This window comes from Anabrus simplex, chromosome 3 (genome assembly GCF_040414725.1).
Source record: "Anabrus simplex isolate iqAnaSimp1 chromosome 3, ASM4041472v1, whole genome shotgun sequence".
NCBI classification, from domain to species: Eukaryota; Metazoa; Arthropoda; class Insecta; order Orthoptera; family Tettigoniidae; genus Anabrus; species Anabrus simplex.
The window spans coordinates 70,883,980-70,901,585 of NC_090267.1; the positions used below are offsets into that span (position 1 = coordinate 70,883,980).

At 47.3% G+C, this 17,606-nt stretch overlaps 25 non-coding genes across 25 annotated transcripts; all 25 read right to left on the minus strand.

Annotated features, from left to right (window-relative positions):
• Positions 1-71: 71 nt before the first annotated feature.
• On the minus strand, positions 72-144 carry TRNAM-CAU (transfer RNA methionine (anticodon CAU)). Its single transcript has one exon. It is a non-coding gene; the product is annotated as a tRNA-Met (tRNA).
• A 225-nt stretch (positions 145-369) lies between these two features.
• TRNAM-CAU (transfer RNA methionine (anticodon CAU)) lies at positions 370-442 on the minus strand. The gene has a single exon. It is a non-coding gene; the product is annotated as a tRNA-Met (tRNA).
• A 303-nt stretch (positions 443-745) lies between these two features.
• On the minus strand, positions 746-818 carry TRNAM-CAU (transfer RNA methionine (anticodon CAU)). The gene has a single exon. It is a non-coding gene; the product is annotated as a tRNA-Met (tRNA).
• A 676-nt stretch (positions 819-1,494) lies between these two features.
• TRNAM-CAU (transfer RNA methionine (anticodon CAU)) lies at positions 1,495-1,567 on the minus strand. The gene has a single exon. It is a non-coding gene; the product is annotated as a tRNA-Met (tRNA).
• Positions 1,568-2,531: 964 nt separating this feature from the next.
• Positions 2,532-2,604, minus strand: TRNAM-CAU (transfer RNA methionine (anticodon CAU)). The gene has a single exon. It is a non-coding gene; the product is annotated as a tRNA-Met (tRNA).
• A 368-nt stretch (positions 2,605-2,972) lies between these two features.
• TRNAM-CAU (transfer RNA methionine (anticodon CAU)) lies at positions 2,973-3,045 on the minus strand. The gene has a single exon. It is a non-coding gene; the product is annotated as a tRNA-Met (tRNA).
• A 1,887-nt stretch (positions 3,046-4,932) lies between these two features.
• On the minus strand, positions 4,933-5,005 carry TRNAM-CAU (transfer RNA methionine (anticodon CAU)). Its single transcript has one exon. It is a non-coding gene; the product is annotated as a tRNA-Met (tRNA).
• Positions 5,006-6,568: 1,563 nt separating this feature from the next.
• On the minus strand, positions 6,569-6,641 carry TRNAM-CAU (transfer RNA methionine (anticodon CAU)). The gene has a single exon. It is a non-coding gene; the product is annotated as a tRNA-Met (tRNA).
• A 76-nt stretch (positions 6,642-6,717) lies between these two features.
• Positions 6,718-6,790, minus strand: TRNAM-CAU (transfer RNA methionine (anticodon CAU)). The gene has a single exon. It is a non-coding gene; the product is annotated as a tRNA-Met (tRNA).
• Positions 6,791-7,145: 355 nt separating this feature from the next.
• On the minus strand, positions 7,146-7,218 carry TRNAI-UAU (transfer RNA isoleucine (anticodon UAU)). The gene has a single exon. It is a non-coding gene; the product is annotated as a tRNA-Ile (tRNA).
• Positions 7,219-7,885: 667 nt separating this feature from the next.
• TRNAI-UAU (transfer RNA isoleucine (anticodon UAU)) lies at positions 7,886-7,958 on the minus strand. The gene has a single exon. It is a non-coding gene; the product is annotated as a tRNA-Ile (tRNA).
• A 76-nt stretch (positions 7,959-8,034) lies between these two features.
• Positions 8,035-8,107, minus strand: TRNAM-CAU (transfer RNA methionine (anticodon CAU)). Its single transcript has one exon. It is a non-coding gene; the product is annotated as a tRNA-Met (tRNA).
• Positions 8,108-9,957: 1,850 nt separating this feature from the next.
• On the minus strand, positions 9,958-10,030 carry TRNAI-UAU (transfer RNA isoleucine (anticodon UAU)). Its single transcript has one exon. It is a non-coding gene; the product is annotated as a tRNA-Ile (tRNA).
• Positions 10,031-10,250: 220 nt separating this feature from the next.
• On the minus strand, positions 10,251-10,323 carry TRNAM-CAU (transfer RNA methionine (anticodon CAU)). Its single transcript has one exon. It is a non-coding gene; the product is annotated as a tRNA-Met (tRNA).
• A 375-nt stretch (positions 10,324-10,698) lies between these two features.
• On the minus strand, positions 10,699-10,771 carry TRNAL-UAA (transfer RNA leucine (anticodon UAA)). Its single transcript has one exon. It is a non-coding gene; the product is annotated as a tRNA-Leu (tRNA).
• A 76-nt stretch (positions 10,772-10,847) lies between these two features.
• Positions 10,848-10,920, minus strand: TRNAM-CAU (transfer RNA methionine (anticodon CAU)). The gene has a single exon. It is a non-coding gene; the product is annotated as a tRNA-Met (tRNA).
• A 76-nt stretch (positions 10,921-10,996) lies between these two features.
• Positions 10,997-11,069, minus strand: TRNAM-CAU (transfer RNA methionine (anticodon CAU)). The gene has a single exon. It is a non-coding gene; the product is annotated as a tRNA-Met (tRNA).
• Positions 11,070-11,722: 653 nt separating this feature from the next.
• TRNAI-UAU (transfer RNA isoleucine (anticodon UAU)) lies at positions 11,723-11,795 on the minus strand. The gene has a single exon. It is a non-coding gene; the product is annotated as a tRNA-Ile (tRNA).
• A 667-nt stretch (positions 11,796-12,462) lies between these two features.
• Positions 12,463-12,535, minus strand: TRNAI-UAU (transfer RNA isoleucine (anticodon UAU)). The gene has a single exon. It is a non-coding gene; the product is annotated as a tRNA-Ile (tRNA).
• A 1,112-nt stretch (positions 12,536-13,647) lies between these two features.
• On the minus strand, positions 13,648-13,720 carry TRNAM-CAU (transfer RNA methionine (anticodon CAU)). The gene has a single exon. It is a non-coding gene; the product is annotated as a tRNA-Met (tRNA).
• A 1,573-nt stretch (positions 13,721-15,293) lies between these two features.
• TRNAI-UAU (transfer RNA isoleucine (anticodon UAU)) lies at positions 15,294-15,366 on the minus strand. Its single transcript has one exon. It is a non-coding gene; the product is annotated as a tRNA-Ile (tRNA).
• A 374-nt stretch (positions 15,367-15,740) lies between these two features.
• Positions 15,741-15,813, minus strand: TRNAM-CAU (transfer RNA methionine (anticodon CAU)). Its single transcript has one exon. It is a non-coding gene; the product is annotated as a tRNA-Met (tRNA).
• Positions 15,814-16,038: 225 nt separating this feature from the next.
• On the minus strand, positions 16,039-16,111 carry TRNAM-CAU (transfer RNA methionine (anticodon CAU)). The gene has a single exon. It is a non-coding gene; the product is annotated as a tRNA-Met (tRNA).
• Positions 16,112-16,932: 821 nt separating this feature from the next.
• On the minus strand, positions 16,933-17,005 carry TRNAL-UAA (transfer RNA methionine (anticodon CAU)). Its single transcript has one exon. It is a non-coding gene; the product is annotated as a tRNA-Leu (tRNA).
• Positions 17,006-17,379: 374 nt separating this feature from the next.
• Positions 17,380-17,452, minus strand: TRNAM-CAU (transfer RNA methionine (anticodon CAU)). Its single transcript has one exon. It is a non-coding gene; the product is annotated as a tRNA-Met (tRNA).
• Positions 17,453-17,606: the final 154 nt, after the last annotated feature.

Below are 17,606 nucleotides of genomic sequence, written 5' to 3' on the forward strand. Positions count from 1 at the left end.
GGTGGGGGAAGGCAATTATATAGAATATGAAGTTGCTTTGTGTATACTTGGACATACAAGATAAAAGCCTATGCCCCGGGTGAGGATCGAACTCACGACCTTAAGATTATGAGACTTACGCGCTGCCTGCTGCGCTACCGAGGCTGTTCTTTGTGCAGAATGCAAGTATAATGACTAAGAAGGAGCTTTGATTTAACTTGGATGTTCACTATAAAAGCATCCGCGGCAGGTGAGGATCGAACTCAGACTGTATGATTATGAGAATTACGCGCTGCCGGCTGCGCTACCCAGGCTACCCGACGTGGAGCGGCGAGGATAAGGAATATGGATTTGCTTTGTGTATACTTGGACATACAAGATAAAAGCCTACGCCCCGGGTGAGGATCGAACTCACGACCTTAAGATTATGAGACTTACGCGCTGCCTGCTGCGCTACCGAGGCTGTTCGTTGTGCAAAATGCAAGTATAATGACTAAGAAGGAGCTTTGAGTTAACTTGGATGTTCACTTTAAAAGCCTCTGCGGCTGCTCGGTGCTGAAGGGCAAGGATAAAGAATATGAAGTTGCTCTGTGTATACTTGGACATACAGGATGTAAGACTATGCCCCGGGTGAGGATCGAACTCACGACCTTAAGATTAGAGACGCGCTGCCTGCTGCGCTACTGAGGCTGCTCAATGGGTGAAGGCAAGGATAAAGAATATGAAGTTGCCTTGTGTATACTTGGACATACAAGATAAAATCCTATGCCCCGGGTGAGAATCGAACTCACGACCTTAAGATTATGAGACTTACGCGCTGCCTGCTGCGCTACCGAGGCTGCTCGATGAGGCCAGGCGAAGATAAACGAGTATGAAGTTGCTTTGTGTATACTTGGACATACCAGATTAAAGCCTATGCCCCGGGTGAGACTCGAAGTCACGACCTGAATATTATGAGACCCACGCGCTGCCTGCTGCGTTACCAAATCTGCACTTACCGGGCAATGTAAGGACAAAGAATAAGAAGGTGCTTTGTGTAAACGTGGACATAGAAGATTAAAGCCAATGCCCCAGGTGAGGACCGAACTCACGACCTTAGGATTATGAGACTTACGCGCTGCCTGCTGCGTTACCATATCTGCACTTGCCGGGCAATGTAAGGACAAAGAATAAGAAGGTGCTTTGTGTAAACGTGGACATAGAATATTAAAGCCAATGCCCCAGGTGAGGACCGAACTCACGACCTTAAGATTATGAGACTTACGCGCTGCCTGCTGCGCTACCGAGGCTGCTCGATGGGTGAAGGCAATTATATAGAATATGAAGTTGCTTTGTGTATACTTGGACATGCAATATAAAAGCCTATGCCCCGGGTGAAGATCGAACTCACGACCTTAAGAATATGATACTTACTCGCTTCCTGCTGCGCTACCGGGGCTGTTCGTTGTGCAGAATGCAAGTATAATGACTAAGAAGGAGCTTTGAGTTAACTTGGAAGTTTACTATAAAAGCCTTTGCCCCGGGTGAGGATCGAACTCACGACCTTAAGATTATGAGACTTACGCGCAGCCTGCTGCGCTACCGAGGCTGTTCGGGATGCCGAGTGCAAGTATAAAGAATAAGAAAGAGCTTTGTAAAAAAATTGGATGTTCACGATAAATGCCTTTGCCGCAGGTAAGGATCGAACTAAGACCGTATGATTATGAGTCTTTCGCGCGCTGCCTGCTGCGTTACCAAGTCTGCACTTACCGGGCAATGTAAGGACAAAGAATACGAAGGAGTCTTGTGTAAACGTGGACATAGAAGATCAAAGCCTATGAGCCGGGTGAAAATCGAACTCACGACTTATTATTATGAGACTTACGCGCTGCCTGCTGCGCTACCGAGACTGCTAATTCTGCGGAATGTGCGGATAAAGACTAGGAAGGAGCTGTGTGTAAACATGGAAATTCATGTTGAAATACTAAGCCTCAGGGGAGGATCGAACCCACGACCATAAGACTAAGAGACTTACGTGCTGCCTACATAGGCTGCTAGAACGGGGGAAGGCAATTATATAGAATATGAAGTTGCTTTGGGTATACTTGGACATACAATATAAAAGCCTATGCTCCGGGTGAGGAATGATCTCACGACCTTAAGATTATGAGACTTACGTGCTGCCTGCTTCGCTACCGAGGCTGCTCGAAGGGGGAAGGCAAGCATAAAGAATATGAAGTTGCTTTGTGTATACTTGGACATACAGGATAAAAGCCCATGCCCCGGGTGAGGATCGAACTCACGACCTTAATAATATGAGACTTACGCGCTGCGTGCTGCACTACCGAGGCTGCTCGGGGTGGAGATTGCAAGTATAAAGAATAACAAGGAGCTTTGCGTAAAATTGGTGGTTCATGTAAAATGCCTTTGCGGCAGGTGAGGATCGAACTAATAGCTTATGATTATGAGACTTACGCGCTGCCTGCTGCGCTAACGAGGCTGCTCGGTGAACGGCGAGGATAAGGAATATGGAGCTGCTTTGTGTATACTTGGACATACAAGATTAAAGCCTATGCCCCGGGTGAGGATCGAACTCACCACCTTAAGATTATGAGACTTACGCGCTGTCTACTGCGCTACCGAGGCTGCTCGGTGCTGAAGGGCAAGGATAAAGAATATGAAGTTGCTCTGTGTATACTTGGACATACAGGATGTAAGACTATGCCCCGGGTGAGGATCGAACTCACGACCTTAAGATTAGAGACGCGCTGCCTGCTGCGCTACCGAGGCTGCTCGTTGTTGAGGGGCAAGGATAAAGAATATGAAGTTGCTCTGTGTATAATTGGACATACAAGATAAAATCTTTTGCCCCGAGTCAGGACCGAACTGACGACCTTAAGATTATGAGACCTACGGTCTGCTTACTGCGCTACCGAGGCTGCTCGATGTTGCAAGCAAGGATAAAGAATATGAAGTTGCTTTGTGTATACTTGGACATACAAGATAAAAGGCTATGCCCCGGGTGAGGGTCGAACTCACGACCTTAAGATTATGAGACTTACGCGCTGCCTGCTGCGCTACCGAGGCTGTTCGTTGTGCAGAATGCAAGTATAATGACTAAGAAGGAGCTTTGAGTTAACTTGGATGTTCACTATAAAAGCCTCTGCGGCAGGTGAGGATCGAACTCAGACTGTATGATTATGAGACATACGCGCTGCCTGCTGAACTACCCAGGCTGTTCGACGTGGAAGGGCGAGGATAAGGAATATGGAGTTTCTTTGTGTATACTTGGACATACAAGATTAAAGCCTTTGCCCCGGGTGAGGATCGAACTCCCGACCTTAAGATTATGAGACTTACGCGCTGCCTGCTGCGCTACCTAGGCTGCTCGATGTGGCAAGGCGAGGCTAAAGAATATGAAGTTGCTTTGTGTATACTTGGACATACAAGATAAAAGCCTATGCCCCGGGTGAGGATCGAACTCACGACCTTAAGATTATGAGACCTACGCGCTGCTTACTGCGCTACCGACGCTGCTCGATGTTGCAAGCAAGGATAAAGAATATGAAGTTGCTTTGTGTATACTTGGACATACAAGATAAAAGGCTATGCCTCGGGTGATATTCGAACTCACGACCTTAATATTATAACACTTACGCGCTGCCTGCTGCGCTACCCAGGCTGCTCGAAGTGGCAAGGCGATTAAAGGAATATGAAGTTGCTTTGTGTATACTTGGACATACAGGATGAAAGCCTATGCCCCGGGTGAGGATCGAAATCACGACCTTAAGATTATGAGACTTACGCGCTACCTGCTTCGCTACCGAGGCTGCTGGATTTGGGAAGGCAAACATAAAGAATAAAGGCCCATGCCCCGGATGAGGATCGAACTCACGACCGTAAGATTATGAGACTTACGCGCTGCCTGCTGTGCTGCCGAGGCTGTTCAGGATGCAGAGTGCAAATATAAAGAATAAGAAAGAGCTTTGTAAAAAATTGGATGTTCACGATAAATGCCTTTGCCGCAGGTAAGGGTCGAACTAGGCCGCCTCTGTGGTGTAGTGGTTAGCGTGGTTAGCTGCCACCCCCGGAGGTCCGGGTTCGATTCCCGGCTCTGCCACGAAATTTGAAAAGTGGTACGAGGGCTGAAACGGGGTCCACTCAGCCTCGGGAGGTCAACTGAGTAGAGGTGGGTTCGATTCCCACCTCAGCCATCCTGGAAGTGGTTTTCCGTGGTTTCCCACTTCTCCTCCAGGCGAATGCCGGGATGGTACCTAACTTAAGGCCACGGCCGCTTCCTTCCCTCTTCCTTGCCTGTCCCTTCCAATCTTCCCATCCCTAGACAAGGCCCCTGTTCAGTATAGCAGGTGAGGCCGCCTGGGCGAGGTACTGATCATTCTCCCCAGTTGTATCCCCCGATCCGATGTCTGAAGCTCCAGGACACTGCCCTTGAGGCGGTAGAGGTGGGATCCCTCGCTAAGTCCGCGGGAAAAGCCAACCCTGGACAATAAACAGATTAAGAAGGAAAGAAAGAAAGGGTCGAACTAGGACCGTATGATTATGAGTCTTTCGCGCGCTACCTGCTGCGTTACCAAGTCTGCACTTACCGGGCAATGTAAGGACAAAGTATACGAAGGAGTTTTGTGTAAACGTGGACATAGAAGATCAAAGACTATGAACCGGGTGAAAATCGAACTCACGAACTTATTATTATGAGACTTACGCGCTGCCTGCTGCGCTACCGAAACTGCTAATTCTTCGGAATGTAAGGATAAAGACTAGGAAGGAGCTGTGTGTGAACATGGACATTCATGTTGAAAGACTAAGCCTCACGGGAGGATCGAACCCATGACCATAAGATTATGAGACTTACGCGCTGCCTGCTGCGCTACCGAGGCTGCTCGGTGAGGGAAGGCAATTATATAGAATATGAAGTTGCTTTGTGTATACTTGGACATACAAGATAAAAGCCTATGCCCCGGGTGAGGATCGAACTCACGACCTTAAGATTATGAGACTTACGCGCTGCTTACTGCGCTACCGAGGCTGCTCGATGTTGCAAGGCAAAGATAAAGAATATGAAGTTGCTTTGTGTATACTTGGACATACAAGATTAAAGGCTATGCCCCGGGTGATATTGGAACTCACGACCTTAATATAATGAGACTTACGCGCTGCCTGCTGCGCTACCGAGGCTGCTCGGGGTGGAGATTGCAAGTATAAAGAATAAGAAGGAGCTTTGCGTAAAATTGGATGTTCACGTAAAATGCCATTGCCGCAGGTGAGGATCAAACTAAGAGCTTATGATTATGAGACTTACGCGCTGCCTGCTGCGCTACCGAGACAGCTCATTCTGCGGAATGTAATGATAAAGACTAGGAAGGAGCTGTGTGTAAACGTGGACATTCATGTTGAAAGACTAAGCCTCAGTGGAGGATCGAACCCACGACCATAAGACTAAGAGACTTACGTGCAGCCTGCTGTGCTACATAGGCTGCTAGAATGGGGAGGCCAAGGATAAAGAATATGAAGGAGCTTTGTGTATAATAGGCATACAAGGTAAAAGAACATGCCCCTGGTGAGGATACGAAACCACGACCTTAATATTATGAGACTTACGCGCTGCGTGCTGCGCTACCGCGGCTGCTTGGGGTGGAGATTGCAAGTGTAAAGAATAACAAGGAGCTTTGCGTAAAATTGGATGTTCATGTAACATGCCTTTGCCGCTGGTGAGGATCGAACTAAGAGCTCATGATTATGAGACTTACGCGCTGCCTGCTGCGCTACTGACGCTGCTCGGTGTTGAAAGGCAAGGATAAAGAATATGAAATAGCTCTGTTATATTTGGACATAAAAGATAAAAGCCTATGCCCCGGGTGATATTCGAACTCACGACCTTAATATTATGAGACTTACGCGCTGCCTGCTGCGCTACCGGTGCTGCTCGATGTGGCAAGGCGAAGAAAAAAGAATATGAAGTTGCTTTGTGTATACTTGGACATACAGGATAAAGGCCCACGTCCCGGGTGAGGATCGAACTCACTACCTTAAGATTATGAGACTTCCGCGCTGCCTGCTGCGCTACCGAGGCTGTTCGGGATGCAGAGTGCAAGTATAAAGAATAAGAAAGAGCTTTGTAAAAAATTGGATGTTCACGATAAAGGCATTTGCCGCAGGTAAGGGTCGAACTAGGACCGTATGATTATGAGTCCTTCACGCGCTGCCTGCTGCGTTACCAAGTCTGCACTTACCGGGCAATGTAAGGACAAAGAATACGAAGGAGTCTTGTGTAAACGTGGACATAGAAGATTAAAGCCTATGAGCAGGGTGAAAATCGAACTCACGACTTATTATTATGAGACTTACGCGCTGCCTGCTGCGCTACCGAGACAGTTAATTCTGCGGAATGTAAGGATAAAGACTAGGAAGGAGCTGTGTGTAAACATGGACATTCATGTTGAAAGACTAAGCCTCACGGGAGGATCGAACCCACGACCATAAGACTAAGAGACTTACGTGCTGCCTACATAGGCTGCTAGAATGGGGGAAGGCAATTATATAGAATATGAAGTTGCTTTGTGTATACTTGGACATACAAGATAAAAGCCTGTGCCTCGGGTGAGGATCGAACTCACGACCTTAAGATTATGAGACTTACGCGCTGCCTGCTGCGCTACCGAGGCTGCTCGGTGGGGGAAGGCAATTATATAGAATATGAAGTTGCTTTGTGTATACTTGGACATACAAGATAAAAGCCTATGCCCCGGGTGAGGATCGAACTCACGACCTTAAGATTATGAGACTTACGCGCTGCCTGCTGCGCTACCGAGGCTCCTCGGTGGGGAAGGCAATTATATAGAATATGAAGTTGCTTTGTGTATACTTGGACATATAGGATAAAAGCCCTTGCCCCGGGTGAGGATCGAACTCACGACCTTAATATTATGAGACTTACGCGCTGCCTGCTGCGCTAGCGAGGCTGCTCGGGGTGGAGATTGCAAGTACAAAGAATAACAAGGAGCTTTGGGTAAAATGCCTTTGCTGCAGGTGAGGATCGAACTAATAGCTTATGATTATGAGACTTACGCGCTGCCTGCTGCGCTACCGAGGCTGCTCGATGTTGAAGGGCGAGGATAAGGAATATGGAGTTGCTTTGTGTATACTTGGACATACAAGATTAAAGCCTATGCCCCGGGTGAGGATCGAACTCACGACCTTAAGATTATAAGACTTACGCACTGCCTACTGAGCTACCGAGGCTGCTCGGTGCTGAAGGGCAAGGATAAAGAATATGAAGTTACTCTGTGTATATTTGGACATACAGGATGTAAGAATAAGCCCCGGGTGAGGATCGAACTCACGAACTTGAGATTAGAGACGCGCTGCCTGCTGCGCTACCGAGGCTGCTCGATGGGGGAAGGCAATATAAAGAATATGAAGTTGCATTGTGTATACTTGGACATACAAGGTAAAATCCTATGTCCCGGGTGAGGATCGAACTCACGACCTTAAGATTATGAGAATTACGCGCTGCCTGCTGCGCTACCGAGGTTGCTCGACGGGGCCAGGCGAAGATAAAGAATATGAAGTTGCTTTGTGTATACTTGGACATACTAGATTAAAGCCTATGACCCGGGTGAGACTCGAACTTACGACCTGAACATTATGAGACTTACGCGCTGCCTGCTGCGTTACCAAATCTACACTTACCGGGCAATGTAAGGACAAAGAATAAGAAGGTGCTTTGTGTAAACGTGGACATAGAAGATTAAAGCCAATGCTCCAGGTGAGGATCGAACTCACGACCTTAGGATTATGAGATTTACGCGCTGCCTGCTGCGCTACCGAGGCTGCTCGTTGTTGAAGGGCAAGGATAAAGAATATGAAGTTGCCTTGTGTATACTTGGACATACAAGGTAAAATCCTACGTCCCGGGTGAGGATCGAACTCAGGACCTTAAGATTATAAGACTTACGCGCTGTCTGCTGCGCTACCGAGGCTGCTCGACGGGTGAAGGCTATTATATAGAATATGAAGTTGCTTTGTGTATACTTGGACATACAAGATAAAAGCCTATGCCCCGGGTGAGGATCGAACTCACGACCTTAAGATTATGAGACTTACGCGCTGCCTACTGCGGTACCGAGGCTGCTCGATGTTGCAAGGCAAGGATAAAGAATATGAAGTTGCTTTGTGTATACTTGGACATACAAGATAAAAGGCTATGCCCCGGGTGATATTCGAACTCACGACCTTAATATTATGAGACTTACGCGCTGCCTGCTGTGCTAGCGAGGCTGCTCGATGTCGCAAGGCGAAGAAAAAGAATATGAAGTTGCTTTGTGCATACTTGGACATACAAGATAAAAGGCTATGCCCCGGGTGATATTCGAACTCACGACCTTAATATTATGAGACTTACGCGCTGCCTGCTGCGCTAGCGAGGCTGTTCGTTGTGCAGAATGCAAGTATAATGACTAAGAAGGAGCTTTGAGTTAACTTGGATGTTCACTATGAAAGCCTGTGCGGCAGGTGAGGATCGAACTCAGACTGTATGATTATGAGACATACCCGCTGCCTGCTGACCTACCCAGGCTGTTCGACGTGGAAGGGCGAGGATAAGGAATATGGAGTTCTTTGTGTATACTTGGACATACAAGATTAAAGACTTTGCCCCGGGTGAGGATCGAAATCACGACCTTAAGATGATGGGACTTACGCGCTGCCTACTGCGCTACCGAGGCTGCTCGATGATGCAAGGCAAGGATAAAGAATATGAAGTTGCTTTGTGTATACTTGGATATACAAGATAAAAGGCTATGCCCCGGGTGAAAATCGAACTCACGACTTATTATTATGAGACTTACGCGCTGCCTGCTGCGCTACCGAGACTGCTAATTCTGCGGAAAGTAAGGATAAAGACTAGGAAGGAGCTGTGTGTAAACATGGACATTCACGTTGAAAGACTAAGGCTCAGGGGAGGATCGAACCCACGACCATAAGACTAAGAGACTTACGTGCTGCCTACATAGGCTGCTAGAATGGGGGAAGGCAATTATATAGAATATGAAGTTGCTTTGTGTATACTTGGACATACAAGATGAAAGCCTATGGCCCGGGTGAGGATCGATCTCACAACCTTAAGATTATGAGAGTTACGTGCTGCCTGCTGCGCTACCGAGGCTGTTCGGGATGCAGTGTGCAAGTATAAAGAATAAGAAAGAACTTTGTAAAAAATTGGATGTTCACGATAAATGCCTTTGCCGCAGGTAAGGATCGAACTAAGACCGTATGATTATGAGTCTTTCGCGCGTCCTGCTGCGTTACCAAGTCTGCACTTACCGGGCAATGTAAGGACTAAGAATACGAAGGAGTCTTGTGTAAGCGTGGACATAGAAGATTAAAGCCTATGAGCCGGGTGAAAATCGAACTCACGACTTATTATTATGAGACTTACGCGCTGCCTGCTGCGCTACCGATACTGCTAATTCTGCGGAATGTAAGGATAAAGACTAGGAAGGAGCTGTGTGTAAACATGGACATTCACGTTGAAAGACTAAGGCTCAGGGGAGGATCGAACCCACGACCATAAGACTAAGAGACTTAAGTGCTGCCTACATAGGCTGCTAGAATGGGGGAGGGCAATTATATAGAATATGAAGTTGCTTTGTGTATACTTGGACATACAAGATGAAAGCCTATGCCCCGGGTGAGGATCGATCTCACGACCTTAAGATTATGAGACTTACGCGCTGCGTGCTACGCTACCGAGGCTGCTCGGGGTGGAGATTGCAAGTATAAAGAATAACAAGGAGCTTTGCGTAAAATTGGATGTTCATGTAAAATGCCTTTGCTGCAGGTGAGGATCGAACTAATAGCTTATGATTATGAGACTTACGCGCTGCCTGCTGCGCTTCCGAGGCTGCTCGGTGTTGAAGGGCGAGGATAAGGAATATGGAGTTGCTTTGTGTATACGTGGACATACAAGATTAAAGCCTATGCCCCGGGTGAGGATCGAACTCACGACCTTAAGATCATAAGACTTACGCGCTGCCTACTGAGCTACCGAGGCTGCTCGGTGCTGAAGGGCAAGGATAAAGAATATGAAGTTGCTCTGTGTATATTTGGACATACAGGATGTTACCCTAAGCCCCGGGTGAGGATCGAACTCACGACCTTAAGATTAGAGACGCGCTGCCTGCTGCGCTACCGAGGCTGCTCGATGGGGGAAGGCAAGGATAAAGAATATGAAGTTGCATTGTGTATACTTGGACATACAAGATAAAATCCTATGTCCCGGGTGAGGATCGAACTCACGACCTTAAGATTATGAGACTTACGCGCTGCCTGCTGCGCTACCGAGGCTGCTCGACGGGGCCAGGCGAAGATAAAGAATATGAAGTTGCTTTGTGTATACTTGGACATACTAGATTAAAGCCTATGCCCCGGGTGAGACTCGAACTTACGACGTGAAGATTATGAGACTTACGCGCTGCCTGCTGCGTTACCAAATCTACACTTACCGGGCAATGTAAGGACAAAGAATAAGAAGGTGCTTTGTGTAAACGTGGACATAGAAAATTAAAGCCAATGCTCCAGGTGAGGATCGAACTCACGACCTTAGGATTATGAGATTTACGCGCTGCCTGCTGCGCTACCGAGGCTGCTCGTTGTTGAAGGGCAAGGATAAAGAATATGAAGTTGCCTTGTGTATACTTGGACATACAAGGTAAAATCCTATGTCCCGGGTGAGGATCGAACTCACGACCTTAATATTTTAAGACTTACGCGCTGTCTGCTGCGCTACCGAGGCTGCTCGATGGGTGAAGGCTATTATATAGAATATGAAGTTGCTTTGTGTATACTTGGACATACAAGATAAAAGCCTATGCCCCGGGTGAGGATCGAACTCACGACCTTAAGATTATGAGACTTACGCGCTGCCTGCTGCGCTACCGAGGCTACTCAATCGGGTAAGGCAATTATATAGAATATGAAGTTGCTTTGTGTATACTTGAACATACAAGATAAAAGTCTATGCCCCGGGTGAGGATCGAACTCACGACCTTAAGATTATGAGACTTACGCGCTGCCTGCTGCGCTACCGAGGCTGTTCGTTGTGCAGAATGCCAGTATAATGACTAAGAAGGAGCTTTGAGTTAACTTGGATGTTCACTATAAAAGCCTCTGCGGCAGGTGAGGATCGAACTTAGACTGTATGATTATGAGACATACGCGCTGCCTGCTGAACTACCCAGGCTGTTCGACGTGGAAGGGCGAGGATAAGGAATATGGAGTTTCTTTGTGTATACTTGGACATACAAGATAAAAGCCTATGCCCCGGGAGAGGATCGAACTCACGACCTTAAGATTATGAGACTTACGCGCTGCCTGCTGCGCTACCGAGACTCCTCGGTGGGGAAGGCAATTATATAGAATATGAAGTTGCTTTGTGTATACTTGGACATATAGGATAAAAGCCCTTGCCCCGGGTGAGGATCGAACTCACGACCTTAATATTATGAGACTTACGCGCTGCGTGCTACGCTACCGAGGCTGCTCGGGGTGGAGATTGCAAGTACAAAGAATAACAAGGAGCTTTGCGTAAAATGCCTTTGCTGCAGGTGAGGATCGAACTAATAGCTTATGATTATGAGACTTACGCGCTGCCTGCTGCGCTACCGAGGCTGCTCGATGTTGAAGGGCGAGGATAAGGAATATGGAGTTGCTTTGTGTATACTTGGACATACAAGATTAAAGCCTATGCCCCGGGTGAGGATCGAACTCACGACCTTAAGATTATAAGACTTACGCACTGCCTACTGAGCTACCGAGGCTGCTCGGTGCTGAAGGGCAAGGATAAAGAATATGAAGTTACTCTGTGTATATTTGGACATACAGGATGTAAGCCTAAGCCCCGGGTGAGGATCGAACTCACGACCTTGAGATTAGAGACGCGCTGCCTGCTGCGCTACCGAGGCTGCTCGATGGGGGAAGGCAATATAAAGAATATGAAGTTGCATTGTGTATACTTGGACATACAAGGTAAAATCCTATGTCCCGGGTGAGGATCGAACTCACGACCTTAAGATTATGAGAATTACGCGCTGCCTGCTGCGCTACCGAGGTTGCTCGACGGGGCCAGGCGAAGATAAAGAATATGAAGTTGCTTTGTGTATACTTGGACATACTAGATTAAAGCCTATGCCCCGGGTGAGACTCGAACTTACGACCTGAACATTATGAGACTTACGCGCTGCCTGCTGCGTTACCCAATCTACACTTACCGGGCAATGTAAGGACAAAGAATAAGAAGGCGCTTTATGTAAACGTGGACATAGAAGATTAAAGCCAATGCTCCAGGTGAGGATCGAACTCACGACCTTAGGATTATGAGATTTACGCGCTGCCTGCTGCGCTACCGAGGCTGCTTGTTGTTGAAGGGCAAGGATAAAGAATATGAAGTTGCCTTGTGTATACTTGGACATACAAGGTAAAATCGTATGTCCCGGGTGAGGATCGAACTCAGGACCTTAAGATTATAAGACTTACGCGCTGTCTGCTGCGCTACCGAGGCTGCTCGACGGGTGAAGGCTATTATATAGAATATGAAGTTGCTTTGTGTATACTTGGACATACAAGATAAAAGCCTATGCCCCGGGTGAGGATCGAACTCACGACCTTAAGCTTATGAGACTTACGCGCTGCCTGCTGCGCTTCCGAGGCTGCTCGATGGGTGAAGGCAATTATATAGAATATGAAGTTGCTTTGTGTATACTTGGACATACAAGATAAAAGCCTATGCACCGGGTGAGGATCGAACTCACGACCTTAAGATTATGAGACTTACGCGCTGCCTGCTGCGCTACCGAGGCTACTCAATGGGGTAAGGCAATTATATAGAATATGAAGTTGCTTTGTGCATACTTGGACATACAAGATAAAAGGCTATGCCCCGGGTGATATTCGAACTCACGACCTTAATATTATGAGACTTACGCGCTGCCTGCTGCGCTAGCGAGGCTGTTCGTTGTGCAGAATGCAAGTATAATGACTAAGAAGGAGCTTTGAGTTAACTTGGATGTTCACTATAAAAGCCTGTGGCGCAGGTGAGGATCGAACTCAGACTGTATGATTATGAGACATACGCGCTGCCTGCTGACCTACCCAGGCTGTTCGACGTGGAAGGGCGAGGATAAGGAATATGGAGTTTCTTTGTGTATACTTGGACATACAAGATTAAAGACTTTGCCCCGGGTGAGGATCGAACTCACGACCTTAAGATGATGGGACTATCGCGCTGCCTACTGCGCTACCGAGGCTGCTCGATGTTGCAAGGCAAGGATAAAGAATATGAAGTTGCTTTGTGTATACTTGGATATACAAGATAAAAGGCTATGCCCCGGGTGAAAATCGAACTCACGACTTATTATTATGAGACTTACGCGCTGCCTGCTGCGCTACCGAGACTGCTAATTCTGCGGAATGTAAGGATAAAGACTAGGAAGGAGCTGTGTGTAAACATGGACATTCACGTTGAAAGACTAAGGCTCAGGGGAGGATCGAACCCACGACCATAAGACTAAGAGACTTACGTGCTGCCTACATAGGCTGCTAGAATGGGGGAAGGCAATTATATAGAATATGAAGTTGCTTTGTGTATACTTGGACATACAAGATGAAAGCCTATGCCCCGGGTGAGGATCGATCTCACGACCTTAAGATTATGAGACTTACGCGCTGCCTGCTGCGCTACCGAGGCTGCTCGGTGGGGGAAGGCAATTATATAGAATATGAAGTTGCTTTGTGTATACTTGGACATACAAGATAAAAGCCTATGCCCCGGGCGAGGATCGAACTCACGACCTTAAGATTATGAGACTAACGCGCTGCCTGCTGCGCTACCGAGGCTGTTCGGGGTGCAGAGTGCAAGTATAAAGAATAAGAAAGAGCTTTGTAAAAAATTGGATGTTCACGATAAATGCCTTTGACGCAGATAAGGATCGAACTAAGACCGTATGATTATGAGTCTTTCGCGCGCTGCCTGCTGCGTTACCAAGTCTGCACTTACCGGGCAATGTAAGGACAAAGAATACGAAGGAGTTTTGTGTAAACGTGGACATACAAGATAAAAGCCTATGCCCCAGGTGAGGAATGATCTCACGACCTTAAGATTATGAGACTTACGTGCTGCCTGCTTCGGTACCGAGGCTGCTCGAAGGGGGAAGGCAAGCATAAAGAATATGAAGTTGCTTTGTGTATACTTGGACATACAGGATAAAAGCCCATGCCCCGGGTGTGGATGGACTCACGACCTTAATATTATGAGACTTACGCGCTGCGTGCTGCACTACCGAGGCTGCTCGGGGGGGGGGGGGGGGGGAGATTGCAAGTATAAGGAATAACAAGGACCTTTGCGTAAAATTGGATGTTCAGTAAAATGCCTTTGCCGCAGGTGAGGATCGAACTATTAGCTTATGATTATGAGACTTACGCGCTGCCTGCTGCGCTACCGAGGCTGCTGGGCGTTGAAGGGCGAGGATAAGGAATATGGAGCTGCTTTGTGTATATATGGACATACAAGATTAAAGCCTATGCCCCGGGTGAGGATCGAACTCACCACCTTAAGATTATGAGACTTACGCACTGCCTACTGAGCTACCGAGGCTGCTCGGTGCTGAAGGGCAAGGATAAAGAATATGAAGTTACTCTGTGTGTATTTGGACATACAGGATGTAAGCCTAAGCCCCGGGTGAGGATCGAACTCACGACCTTGAGATTAGAGACGCGCTGCCTGCTGCGCTACCGAGGCTGCTCGATGGAGGAAGGCAATATAAAGAATATAAAGTTGCATTGTGTATACTTGGACATACAAGGTAAAATCCTATGTCCCGTGTGAGGATCGAACTCACGACCTTAAGATTATGAGAATTACGCGCTGCCTGCTGCGCTACCGAGGTTGCTCGACGGGGCCAGGCGAAGATAAAGAATATGAAGTTGCTTTGTGTATACTTGGACATACTAGATTAAAGCCTATGCCCCGGGTGAGACTCGAACTTACGACCTGAACATTATGAGACTTACGCGCTGCCTGCTGCGTTACCCAATCTACACTTACCGGGCAATGTAAGGACAAAGAATAAGAAGGTGCTTTTTGTAAACGTGGACATAGAAGATTAAAGCCAATGCTCCAGGTGAGGATCGAACTCACGACCTTAGGATTATGAGATTTACGCGCTGCCTGCTGCGCTACCGAGGCTGCTCGTTGTTGAAGGGCAAGGATAAAGAATATGAAGTTGCCTTGTGTATACTTGGACATACAAGGTAAAATCGTATGTCCCGGGTGAGGATCGAACTCAGGACCTTAAGATTATAAGACTTACGCGCTGTCTGCTGCGCTACCGAGGCTGCTCGACGGGTGAAGGCTATTATATAGAATATGAAGTTGCTTTGTGTATACTTGGACATACAAGATAAAAGCCTATGCCCCGGGTGAGGATCGAACTCACGACCTTAAGATTATGAGACTTACGCGCTGCCTGCTGCGCTTTCGAGGCTGCTCGATGGGTGAAGGCAATTATATAGAATATGAAGTTGCTTTGTGTATACTTGGACATACAAGATAAAAGCCTATGCACCGGGTGAGGATCGAACTCACGACCTTAAGATTATGAGACTTACGCGCTGCCTGCTGCGCTACCGAGGCTACTCAATAGGGTATGGCAATTATATAGAATATGAAGTTGCTTTGTGTATACTTGAACATACAAGATAAAAGTCTATGCCCCGGGTGAGGATCGAACTCACGACCTTAAGATTATGAGACTTTCGCGCTGCCCGCTGCGCTACCGAGGCTGTTCGTTGTGCCGAATGCAAGTATAATGACTAAGAAGGAGCTTTGAGTTAACTTGGATGTTCACTATAAAAGCCTCTGCGGCAGGTGAGGATCGAACTTAGACTGTATGATTATGAGACATACGCGCTGCCTGCTGAACTACCCAGGCTGTTCGACGTGGAAGGGCGAGGATAAGGAATATGGAGTTTCTTTGTGTATACTTGGACATACAAGATTAAAGCCTTTGCCCAGGGTGAGGATCGAACTCACGACCTTAAGATTATGAGACTTACGCGCTGCCTACTGCGCTACCGAGGCTGCTCGATGTTGCAAGGCAAGGATAAAGAATATGAAGTTGCTTTGTGTATACTTCTACATACAAGATAAAAGGCTATGCCCCGGGTGATATTCGAACTCACGACCTTAATATTATGAGACTTACGCGCTGCCTGCTGCGCTACCGAGGCTGCTCGACGTGGCAGGGCGATTAAAAGAATATGAAGTTGCTTTGTGTATACTTGGACATACAGGATAAAAGCCTATGCCCCGGGTGAGGATCGAAATCACGACCTTAAGATTATGAGACTTACGCGCTGCCTGCTGCGCTACCGAGGATGCTCGGCGGGGGAAGGCAATTATATAGAATATGAAGTTGCTTTGTGTATACTTGAACATACAAGATAAAAGTCTATGCCCCGGGTGAGGATCGAACTCACGACCTTAAGATTATGAGACTTACCCGCTGCCTGCTTCGCTACCGAGGCTGCTCGATGGGGGAAGGCAAGCATAAAGAATATGAAGTTGCTTTGTGTATACTTGGACATACTAGATTAAAGCCTATGCCCCGGGTGAGACTCGAACTTACGACCTGAAGATTATGAGACTTACGCGCTGCCTGCTGCGTTACCAAATCTACACTTACCGGGCAATGTAAGGACAAAGAATAAAAAGGTGCTTTGTGTAAACGTGGACATAGAAGATTAAAGCCAATGCTCCAGGTGAGGATCGAACTCACGACATTAGGATTATGAGATTTAGGCGCTGCCTGCTGCGCTACCGAGGCTGCTCGTTGTTGAAGGGCAAGGATAAAGAATATGAAGTTGCCTTGTGTATACTTGGACATACAAGGTAAAATCCTATGTCCCGGGTGAGGATCGAACTCACGACCTTAAGATTTTAAGACTTACGCGCTGTCTGCTGCGCTACCGAGGCTGCTGGATGGGTGAAGGCTATTATATAGAATATGAAGTTGCTTTGTGTATACTTGGACATACAAGATAAAAGCCTATGCCCCGGGTGAGGATCGAACTCACGACCTTAAGATTATGAGACTTACGCGCTGCCTGCTGCGCTTCCGAGGCTGCTCGATGGGTGAAGGCAATTATATATAATATGAAGTTGCTTTGTGTATACTTGGACATACATGATAAAAGCCTATGCGTCGGGTGAGGATCGAACTCACGACCTTAAGATTATGAGACTTACGCGCTGCCTGCTGCGCTACCGAGGCTACTCAATGGGGTAAGGCAATTATATAGAATATGAAGTTGCTTTGTGTATACTTGAACATACAAGATAAAAGTCTATGCCCCGGGTGAGGATCGAACTCACGACCTTAAGATTATGAGACTTACGCGCTGCCTGCTGCGCTACCGAGGCTGTTCGTTGTGCAGAATGCAAGTATAATGACTAAGAAGGAGCTTTGAGTTAACTTGGATGTTCACCATAAAAGCCTCTGCGGCAGGTGAGGATCGAACTTAGACTGTATGATTATGAGACACACGCGCTGCCTGCTGAACTACCCAGGCTGTTC